This window comes from Lonchura striata, chromosome 3 (assembly GCF_046129695.1).
Source record: "Lonchura striata isolate bLonStr1 chromosome 3, bLonStr1.mat, whole genome shotgun sequence".
NCBI lineage: Eukaryota > Metazoa > Chordata > Aves > Passeriformes > Estrildidae > Lonchura > Lonchura striata.
The window spans coordinates 31,435,085-31,446,161 of record NC_134605.1 but is presented as its reverse complement, the minus strand read 5'-3'; positions in this window follow the sequence as shown (position 1 = coordinate 31,446,161).

Below are 11,077 nucleotides of genomic sequence, written 5' to 3'. Positions count from 1 at the left end.
CTCTCCTCTCCTCTCCTCTCCTCTCCTCTCCTCTCCTCTCCTCTCCTCTCCTCTCCTCTCCTCTCCTCTCCTCTCCTCTCCTCTCCTCTTTCTTTTTTTCTTTTTTTTTTCTCATTTGTAATACTTCTTTCACTGTAGTTATGCAGTTCCATGTCTTTCTGAAGCATCCTTCTCTGTGGGAATCCAGGGCTTCCCTCTGGCTGCCCTGCTAGGTCTGGGGCCCTGGCAGGGGGTCAGGAACCCCCCTGTACAGAGCCCCGAGAGACACTGTCTCTGATCTCTGTCCATGGAAAAGAGTTTTCAATCTTACAGGATGGATTACAAGCTCTGAGTCTTTGATATAAGCAATTATTAAGTGTGGCATGGGTGCAAGAGTAAAATTTTAGGATTCTAGATAAGGGGTCCAAAGGGGACAAGATGGAGGAAATTGGGTGTGTCTTGTCCTTTTTCTCCTTCTTCGTGCCCTCCATGTTTCACTGTAGTGTTGGCATTTTTCTATTGGTTTAGGCTGGGGACACACTGTTCAACGTAGGTGACAGATATCGGCACATTATTGTAAATATAGCACAGGTATTTTCTGGTATTTAATGTTTTCAACATCCCACTGAGGGCAGAGCCCCACATGCTGCCCCACAGGACAGACCTGCGTCAGGGAAGCAGAACATGTTAGAGATAAGCAAGAATAAACAACCTTGAAAACCAGCACAGATGAATTATGGCTTCTTCTTTGGCAGCAGGGCAGAAAGACAGAGACTTTCTACAATCTCGGAATCATCAATACCACAGATTCCGACACTTCTCTGGATTAAAGTTAAGAGAAATAGCCTGAGAATCTTTAAATTTGATTAAATTTGTCATCCTTCAGAAAATTTTCTTACATGTATGATGGAGTGTTTGGCAGTGTATGATGCCAAACATCTATATATACATGTTTAAAGGCTGGACTCAAACCAGTGCAGAAAGTCATAGTGAGTCATTGGCCAACTAAGGATGAATCATCTCCTCAGCACCTGGGACTGATTCATCCTTCCAGCAGGCAGCTATTGGCTACTGCCTTTACAGACACAAACACTGTCTCATAGATAGCAGTTGTCTGTGTTAGGATTTTGCTTGGCTTGTTACTGCAACCATTAATTGAACAGAAGAAAGATTGTTAAAAAAGATCAGTTCCAGTCTGAAAGTCTCACAGCCCACTTTCTCAGTCCTTCGGCTGTTCTTGTGTCCTTGGAGGACATGTCTTAACACCCAAGAAAAACACCTGAAAATTCTGTCACCAATTTCATGTGATGTGCAGATGTCATTTACAGGCTCTATTCTATGCAAGTTCCGAAGTCAGAGAGTATCCAGAGTTGTATTTCAGATCATCAGCTTTATTTCTTACAACCTGCTTTGGACATTGATAGTGGTTTCTCTCTGACTATAGTATCACATGACTGATGCTTTCCCTGTTGTGACTTACTGATCTCTGGTTCATGGCCTTGAATCTCAAGCTTCCTGACAGAGCTGTTTGAACCTGGATTGATCACTGATTCTGGTCTGACCATCACCATGAGTTTGTCATCCAGGTATTGGACCAAGCCTGGACAACATTTCCCACTATCTCAGGAAAAAAACAAAAACCTAGGGATCCATGTGTAAGCATGTCATCATAAAAGCATTATAGTTAAATTACTTTTACCTCAATAGAGAACAAAGCCAATAAACCAACCAACCAACCAACCAACCAACCAAGAAGATGTTTTGGGATTGGAATCTTCTAAGGTGGCAAAAATCAAGTGAAAAAAATAGGCACTCATTCTGAGATGTGGGTCGTGATGATTTATCTGCTATAGCTGTGATTATTTAAATAAACTCTGTGGCTTATTACAAAGTACAATGTTCACAAGCCATAAAAGAGTTCTAAATATCACATCTTCAGAGTAACACCAATTTGTGATTGCTTACAACTACTTACCCCCCTCCCCCTTTTATTTCTGCAGAAGAGCATCTAGTTGCAATGAACCTTAGAGGATGGTGTCCAGATACCACAGGTACTGATGCCATTTTATGTGTCCCTGGTATGCTTGCCACTCTAGAAAAGTAGCGATCTTTTATAGGTTCCATATCTGCTTTAGAAACACTATGGATCTTACATGGTGCTAGAGTGCCAGACACCTAGACACTATAAGCAGAGACATCCTTCAATCAGCTTACTATCAAATCAAGCTGCTTTACCTTTCTGCCACAGAATGAATGCTGCTACTTCTCCCTCTATCAGCCTATAATCAGTCTGAAATAAGCTTTTCAATAGTAGCAACAAACAGAAAAGCCTAGACTACAGCTAACGTTTTCTGAAAATTTCCCTGTTGTTCATTTAGAAAAGTGGTTGTTGCATGAGAATGAAAAGACAGACTGCTATGGATGTAATATAATGTGCATATATAAATACAGATTTCTTCTTGGTAATTTTTGAAGTGAAGGCCAAATTAGTCCAGATCTGATTTAATAGGCAAAGCTATTGCTTCATTTCTGCTGAATCTATTTTTCTTTATTAAAACAAGATTCCTGTAAATTCTACTTGGTGATTTTATCAAAATAAGATTTGATCCATATTACTTTTGGACCAAATCATAGCCACAACCAAACCAAACTGAAAAATATCAATAAATTCTTACTAGAATAAAATTATTTTGAATTTCTTTCAACTGACCAGACAGAGGCAGCAGACTATCCAAAACATGTAGAACATAATTTCATGTACGATATTCTCAACGTAATTTAACAGTTTTTCTTTCAAAAGATGGATCTGATAGTGTTTCAGGACTCCAGGAATTATTACCAATCTCATTAAAGCACAATCCTTTTGCTGCTGTCTTCTTGTCCTAGGTTTGGGTTTTCTTTGGTGCCTGTCCCTGCGAGCTCATGATGGAACCACAGGCGCTATCCAAGGTTCTGAAGCACGGGACTGGACTTGGGAACATTTTGTTACTAATTAGAAGTATTAATATTTTAATCAACATCTTCAATTAAGGTGAAAAAGACATGTATTTGAATTTATTTAAATTCAAAACTAATAGAATCAGTCTTGGAAAAGAGAACTTAGGTTTAAGTAGATACTTGTATTTAGATAATATTTAGATGCTACAGAGTACCAATAAGAAAAGCAACCAAATTAGAGTTAGGCAACCTCAGATATGTAAAACATCTTCCTCATGATTTAAAATACTTGGAAGTATTTTCCATGGTTGTTGAATTCCTAGAAAACAAAGTTGCTGAGATTTGCCAGGCAAGCTGAATAATATAAACTCCTTGCTGGTCTCTGAGATATCAATATGCTCATTATTAATAAATATTGGTATTCTTGCTTTACAAATATGCTTCAATGTTTTTTTATCTTGGTAGTGACCTTTTTTAGTCAGAAAAAAATGTAACAGAAGAAATGTCAAGAGCATTTGTTCTGAAAAGAGAGGCACTGCACTTACGTTCCATTCCCTTGTAACACCAGCTATTTGTATAAAAGAATGGTGTGGTGAGCTATTTTCTTTTGGATTCATTGTCTGAAGTTGTTGCATGACCTAGGTTTGGGATACCAGAGATTACTTGTATATTTCTGTAAAACAGTTCTCAGCTGCCCAACTGATAATGTGAAAAAACATTCCAAGCTTTGAAAAAAACATCCAAGTTACTCAACATATAACGTGTATTTTCTATAAATTATGATGGTCTTTTTGCAGAAATATGCACCTAAACATGTAACCATGTGACCAGCTTGCAATCTTGCAGTCTTAATGAAGAGTTTAAGAACTGAATGTTAACCTTGACTGAGCTATCTGTCCGTGATTCCATGCCACTCTGTATCTCAGCTCAGAAGAAAAATGTCCCTGTTGCTCAGAAAAGCTTACTCTGCTGGTCTATTGATGTCATGGATAAATAAATGACATTATTTTTAATCTACCTTTAATTTGAATTTTCTTGTCCACTAACTTAATCAAAATGAACAACCTGGTATAAATTAAACTTGTACTATACTACTCCGCTACCTCAAATTTCAGGGAGAATTTAGTAGCAAAGTCTTCCTACTGAGGATAAACTCTGAGAGGTAGCTTATTTAGAATGTCTTCTTCAATTTTTACTGAGTTTTCTAAATTATATTAAGATCATGTGTGTACAAAGAACAGTTTTGAACCACTGAATATTAAGACTACTGAAAAAATGCAATATGTCAGCATTAAAATGTCAGGAAATATTTTTAGTAACAAAATAATATGAAGATACTTTTACTGGAATTGTTTAAAAAAAATATAACAAACAAACAAGCAAACAGAAAACTCCCAAAATGGTGAGTTGTCACAAAAAGGAATTATTTTACAAGAGAAAAAATAATTACAAAAATTATTTCTTCAAGTCTTTCTCATTTAATTACTGTTTTGGACACCTTATACAAAAGACTGTATAAAGGAGGAATTAATTTAATTAACAAGAAATTCTGTATGTGCTTCATCAAGAGGAACAGTTAATAAAGTAGAAAGACATTTCTGCACTGGAAGACACAAGAGTTCATTATGAAAGCAAGCATAATCAGGCCAAAGTGCAATTAAAAGAACATTCATTATAATTGGAAACACAGAAAGCAAGAATTACAAGATTTTCAAAAAGCAGTGAAACAAACTTGTACCATCTATTTAAAGAAAGACTTCCTAAATACAGACTTTAAATTAAAATACTAATAAAGACTACTTGCAGGCATGCCTAAAGCAAGCACAGGATCTTGAAACTGAACCTTAAGAATATTATTCTTGTTGATTTTAGCAGGTCTAAAGAATTTTATTGCCCTTGTAAGTAGTTCTTGGATCACCTTCTCTATGTGTAAGTTTGTGATGCTTACAAAGACCTTTATGAATTGGTACCACAAATAAAACGCAGTTTTGCAAATGTATAGAGGTTCAAAAAGCACTGGAAGTTTCAAAAATGTGAATAAAATAAAATCCTAGTGTCCCTCTCTGGGGATGTCTGTATCTTCAGGATCATACCTCATGGAGAGGAAATGAATCCACCAAAGAATTGGTCCCTCTCAGCCAGGGACTACTTTTCCAGTATTTTAGGAAAATTTAGAAAAGGAGTCTGGCAATCAGCAAGTTCATTAACCAAAGTGTCCCCCAGGTGTCCCCAAGTTCTGCTCCTGTCCCCAAAGTCACTTCCAGGTGTCCCCAAGTTCTCCTCCCATCCCCAAAGTATCCCCCAGGTGTCCTCAAGTTCCCCTCACATCCCCAAAGTGTCCCCCAGGTCTCCCCAGCTGTCCCCAGGGTGTCCCCAGATGTCCCCACTGTTAAAGGGAGATAAGCAATAAAAAAATTTGCAAAATCCCCACAGAGGTGCTGAAATCCTATAGATTTATTAATTTGATATGTCAATGAATGTCCTATCCCACCTGATGGATTTAAATCAAGACTTGGACTTTTTGTTTGAAGGTTGAGAAATACTGCACACAGATTATGCTGAGATTATTCAATTCAGTCTCCTGGGTAGCAGGGTAAAGATTTAAGTCAGTATTATTTGAGATTAATAAGATCAGGTGTTTGTAACTTTTTTGTGCCAGCAGCAACAGCTGTACCTGGATCTACTTGTTTTGTTGTTTTCTGAAGAAATCTCTTGGGTTATGGCATATTTCTTGTTTATAAAATAAAATAGATTTCTATTAGAAAATAAAAATACACTGAATGTTACTCATAAAGCTTGTGCTGCTCCTCTCCTAAGAAATTAAAAATAATGTTACCAGATGTTCTGGGTGGTCCCCTACACTGAAGCTGGGGAAACTTTAATTTATATTTCATTTGCTATTAGAAGTAAAATGCAGAGATGACATTGTTATTTACAAGTATGAAATGGCACTCTGAAGAGCTCTGCTACTCCACTGCTCTCTGAAGTTGAGGGCAACAAAATTCCTCGGGTTTTAGTAAGGTTTCATAAGGGTATATAGCTGTCTTATTCTGTCAGTGAATCTTCACCTTCCGGTCCTTCCTAATTGCTTTCGAATTCATTATCCAATTCCTGTCAAATATTACAAGGATCTAGAAATCTCAAAAGTATTGTTTCTACAAATATTGTGGAAATCTATTGTCATTCAGTGCAGAGAAACACAAATAAAAGCTTCTGCATCCTCCCCCGGGGAAAAAAAACCCAACACTTCAGTATTGAATTCACTAATTATCTGTCCCATTCTGTTTCTGAGCTGAAAACATCAACTTTACAGTTTGCACAACCTCATCTAAAGATCTGTTTAGTTCCAGTTTAACTCTTATGAAAATCTGCATTTTCTTGTGTATCTGTGCAAACAATGTTTACCATTCTCTCCAGTTTTCTGACTTATTTCCATTCATTTGCTGCAAGATTTGAATTTCTTTAGAGCACATTTATCAAACATTTGTGAAGCATCTCACACACAGTGGGAAAAATTGAAAGGGATTAAGAATAGAGGATTTATCATTTTTTTCTAACCAAGAGTGACAGTGGTTTATTGTCAGGATAGGGCACTTCTCTAAAAATAAACTTTTTCCTTCACCCTAAAAGAAACAAAGGACATTTATTTTGGTTTGGTGTAATCTAAGAAACAAATCAAGATGGTAATTAGCACAGCACTAAAATATTCTTTCCTTCTGTATCAGCAAAAAGATCAAATTATTCCATAAAAATTAAAGAAGTTGCAGTGGAATTGACAAGTACAAGTAAGACAGTATTCACCTTGAGTAAATTTAGACACACAAACTTAATTTTTGAATTAAAAAGCAAATCTGCTGGGACCACCACAAAGTGAATGAAGACAGGCAGGCTCTCCTAGAAGGTGATTCAGGGCAAGACACTATTAACAACAGAGAAAACCTCAGGGAATTCACCTTCTAACTAGTATCACAACTTTGATTTCTAAATGTGCAGCTGGAAGTTTAATCAAATGTGGAGATCTGAAATCCATTTTCATCTTATTCCCATGATTATCTGTGACCCTAAAACCAGGCTCAAGAGTTATTATACATACATATATATATATATATATATATATATACTTATTATTAATTGCAACTCTTTAAAAAAAATAAACTTGCAAGGACAGGGACAGTGAAAAAAAAACATAAGAATTTTCACCTGTACCCTATGCAAAACTTAGCTCAGGACTTTTGTAGAATTTGGAAAGCTTTCTAGCTTTGTCACAACTGGAAAGTAGGAAATAATAAGCTGGTGGAGTGGCAGGCTCACTTGCCTAGAATTGATTTGCACAAATAAAGGGTAGTGAAGAACAAATAAACTGAAAACAACACAAAAGATAACAATTATATGAAGATGCAACAGTGCTCAGTGTCATTATTCTTTTGATTTAAGATGAGCATAATACTCTAAAGCAGTACTATACAGTAAAAACTATGAGTTATTTAAATATTTCTGTAGGATTTTAAACATTCCAATGAATCATTTATAATTAGCTATGATTAAAAAGTCACTGACAAATAGATAACCCCAGTGAAATACATGGTACAGAGTGCTTTCTCACCTCACATTATCTCTATTTTTTGTGTGTTAAAAAGTAAAAAGATTTTAGTATATTTACAGTCCCATACCAATGATTCATAAGGAGATATTATATTTGGAGTGCCTACTGATAGCCATCCATATTGGTTAGTAAAAGGAATTAAATGTTTCATGTTCATCTGAAATTTCAGCTTAATGCCAAGAATGTTTTGGTTTTTTTACAGATCAAAAAGGGACAAAAGTGAAAAGACGTCCAGTAATAAATGCTATGTAATAGAAAAATATCAACCATATGTGCATTTCAGATTTGTAGATGAAGTTACAAGGTTGGCAATCAGATTTTGACTCCTTAAATATTCTCAGAGTTCTAAATATAATCTTCTTCTGTTCTTCTCCCCCCCACTTCCTTCCCAAACTGTTGTGTAGCATTTCTATGTGCAGTAAAGCAATCTTTCTAGTACAACTTGGAGAACACTGGATTTGTTTTGTGGGTAAAATGGCACTTATTCCTTGGGTACTGTTCTGTACTAGTGTAAAGCAAAGAGTAGAAGCAAAGGATCTTTTCTGGACTTGATATATATTGAAGCAGTCCCAACCTCTTGAAGTTTTCATTAAAATTTGTGATAAGTCAAGTAGATACATAAGGACAATTCTGCTCATTTCCAGCATGGTAACTAAGTGAATTCCTGCACTGTCTTTTTTATGCCAATCTGCCTTTCTGCCTGTCCTTTCTCTTCCACTAACTTTTTTGTCCATATAGCCTCTTCCATAAAAGTTTCAAGGAGAGATGAAGATCTCAGAGAGAGTAAATTAATAAAATTCTCATTAAAACTTGTCACTGAGTGAAAGAGCTCTCTATTCTTAGGGTTTTCCATATGACAAAATTTAAAATATTAACTGTAGGAATCACTGTGGTCTTGGGCATATCAGGAGCACCTCTCTCTTGAAGAGATGAGATTTTAGGGATCTGCAAGGCAGCTGGTGTCAAGAGGTGTAATGATGTGGGAAATAGGGCAGAATTAATCTATAAAGAATCCCTCTTCTTCAGTTCCATTACTCATGGGACACCTTATTTTTTTTTATTTGTACTTGTCTATGATTAACAGCCAACATTTGTCTCCAGATCACAATACTGAGGTTCAAAGTCAGATACCCAAACTGTTCACAAGCTTGGGTTTTATGAGTAGAAAAATCTTACTGTGATTATCAATCTGGACTACCAAGTTAATGCAGACCTCAGGATTTTCCTAATTTCTTTAGCAGGTGAGCTGAACAAGAATATTTAATTGTGATCTAAAGTATCAGAGAATGTAGCACTCATTCCTAAATTATTCCAATTTAATAATGTTACAGAATTTAATATTTCTTACTGCTAAAGCTATGCTTACATTTTTAGCTTGTCATCTCTGTTTTCATTCATCAGAACTTCCAAAAGGAATTTACCTTTCTATGTTGAATTACCACATTACAGGGTAAAATATTAATTCTTTCTTTCTAACAGAGATCAGACTCTTTCAATGTAATATTTTAATACAAAATAAGGTTTCAAGAATATGTCATTCATTTTAAAATAATTTTAAATTTTCTTAGCAGTTTTAAAATGCCAAACTTTGACTGGACATGGTACTGTGGTACTTGTTTGACTGATGTGGTAATAAACCACCTATTTAAAATTATTGAAACTAAAAATGCAATTTCACTAGCATTAATTCACCCTGAGCTGTGTATTGTGTTACTTTCATTTCAATTCATATGTCATATAAACAAACATGTTGTATTCTCAGCAGCCTCATGTAGATTCCCTGTTAAGGATATATTAAATGTATTTCAAAATTCCTTGCAGTTATTCTGGATAAAAATGTTACTTTTTGAAAAGAGCTGAAAATTGATTTTATGAAGATGGCATACTGACAGCTTACGAAAAAGTTCAGCCTTGAATCATCTATAATAATAGCTTTTTCTTGGTTTACAAGATGGATAGATTATAGAATGAGGCAAGCTATGAATTCCTTACAATAGTAATAAGAATTCTTATCTGCTGTTCTGAAAGGAGAATTGCCAAGAGTTTTTAACATAACAAACAACCAATAATGTTTCTGACAGAAGGAAGAGTTACAGAGATAACATAAATATCTGAATTCTCACCAGTAAATCCAAACCCCTTTCCAAAGGGAGATATCACAAAAGACATACAAGCTCACAGGTAACAGAATAGGACATGAAAGTCAGGTGCAGAATTTCATAGCATCTCCTGTCATCTTGCTTGTCAAAACAAGACCATGGCAGAGGAGTTTCTTTTCTGGAGAGACCTTCTCAGAGTCTACTCACAAATTTTGAAGTCCATCAATACTGGCATGGGTTATCCTTTGCAAGCAACAGATGTGTCTTCAAAATTTATGCCTTAGCTTTAGCAAGTGGAGATTTTTTTTCCTGATTACTATTTTATTTCCTACTTTGTAAAACATTATTTCATCCTAATATTTTTCCTTGATTGTTTTTTCCATTTCTGTGCTATAAATTCTATAATTTCTGTTGAGAGGAGTCCTTCTGTTATCAAATTGGCATCAGTTTATAAAACTGCTATAAAAATAAAATCTAAAATAAATTAATTATTTGCCCACTGCCTAAATCTAATAGAAAGCAAGCTAATCTACAACACTGCATTTTAATAAATTTAATGAGAATGCATCCTTTTAATGTTAAACGGAAATAAATTACTACATGAAATCCTGGCTGTTTAGAATAACAATGACTATAAAAATAAAAAAGGAGATATTATGGTTTTTACATTTTGCATGATAATGGGTTTAAAACAATACAGGGGGAAAGGACAATTTTCCTACAAAAAATTAAACTCTTCTATGATTGTGCATATGCTATTCTTACAAAAGTCAAGGACATAATCTTGACCCAAGAATGTCAACAGGAAGTCAGAGGATTAAATAACTAGGAAAACAAAAGCAAATTCTTATAAGAAGAAAATTTCAGAGACAGAAGTGTTAAGGATACCACTTAGGACATTTAGATAATTAACATCTTTTCTAGAAAATACACAACATTCTTGTTGCAAAAATTAGACTCTTAATCACCATTTTGTAACATTTACCTAAAGTTTATTTTAAGAGAAGCTTTGTTTTTAACAATCATCTTAAATCCTAGTAAACTGAAGAATTAATTAGCAAGCACGGAGGATCAGCAAACTAATGCTTTAGTCTGTTAAACCATCTGCTCAGGAGCACCCTGTTCAAATCTTGGCATTAGGAGAGGATGGATGAATACTTTTGTCTCTTGCACTTAGTCACAACTTGCCATTCTTTGCTTATGCATATTTTTTTTTCCTTCAGCTCATGGTAAATAAAGTTATAAAGAGGTCAGTAATTGATCAGATTTCTGTTACCATGAAGTTTTGCATAACAGATTGCTAACAAATTTGGCTGAAAAACCTTACTGTAGCCATCCATCCCTCTTATTTCATATCAGATTCCTATATTAAATAGGTATGTAGGAAGGGACAGATTCAGCATTATCTTTTGTTTTCTTTGCCTAATACAAAGCAGGCCTATATCCAGTTAAATCAGGC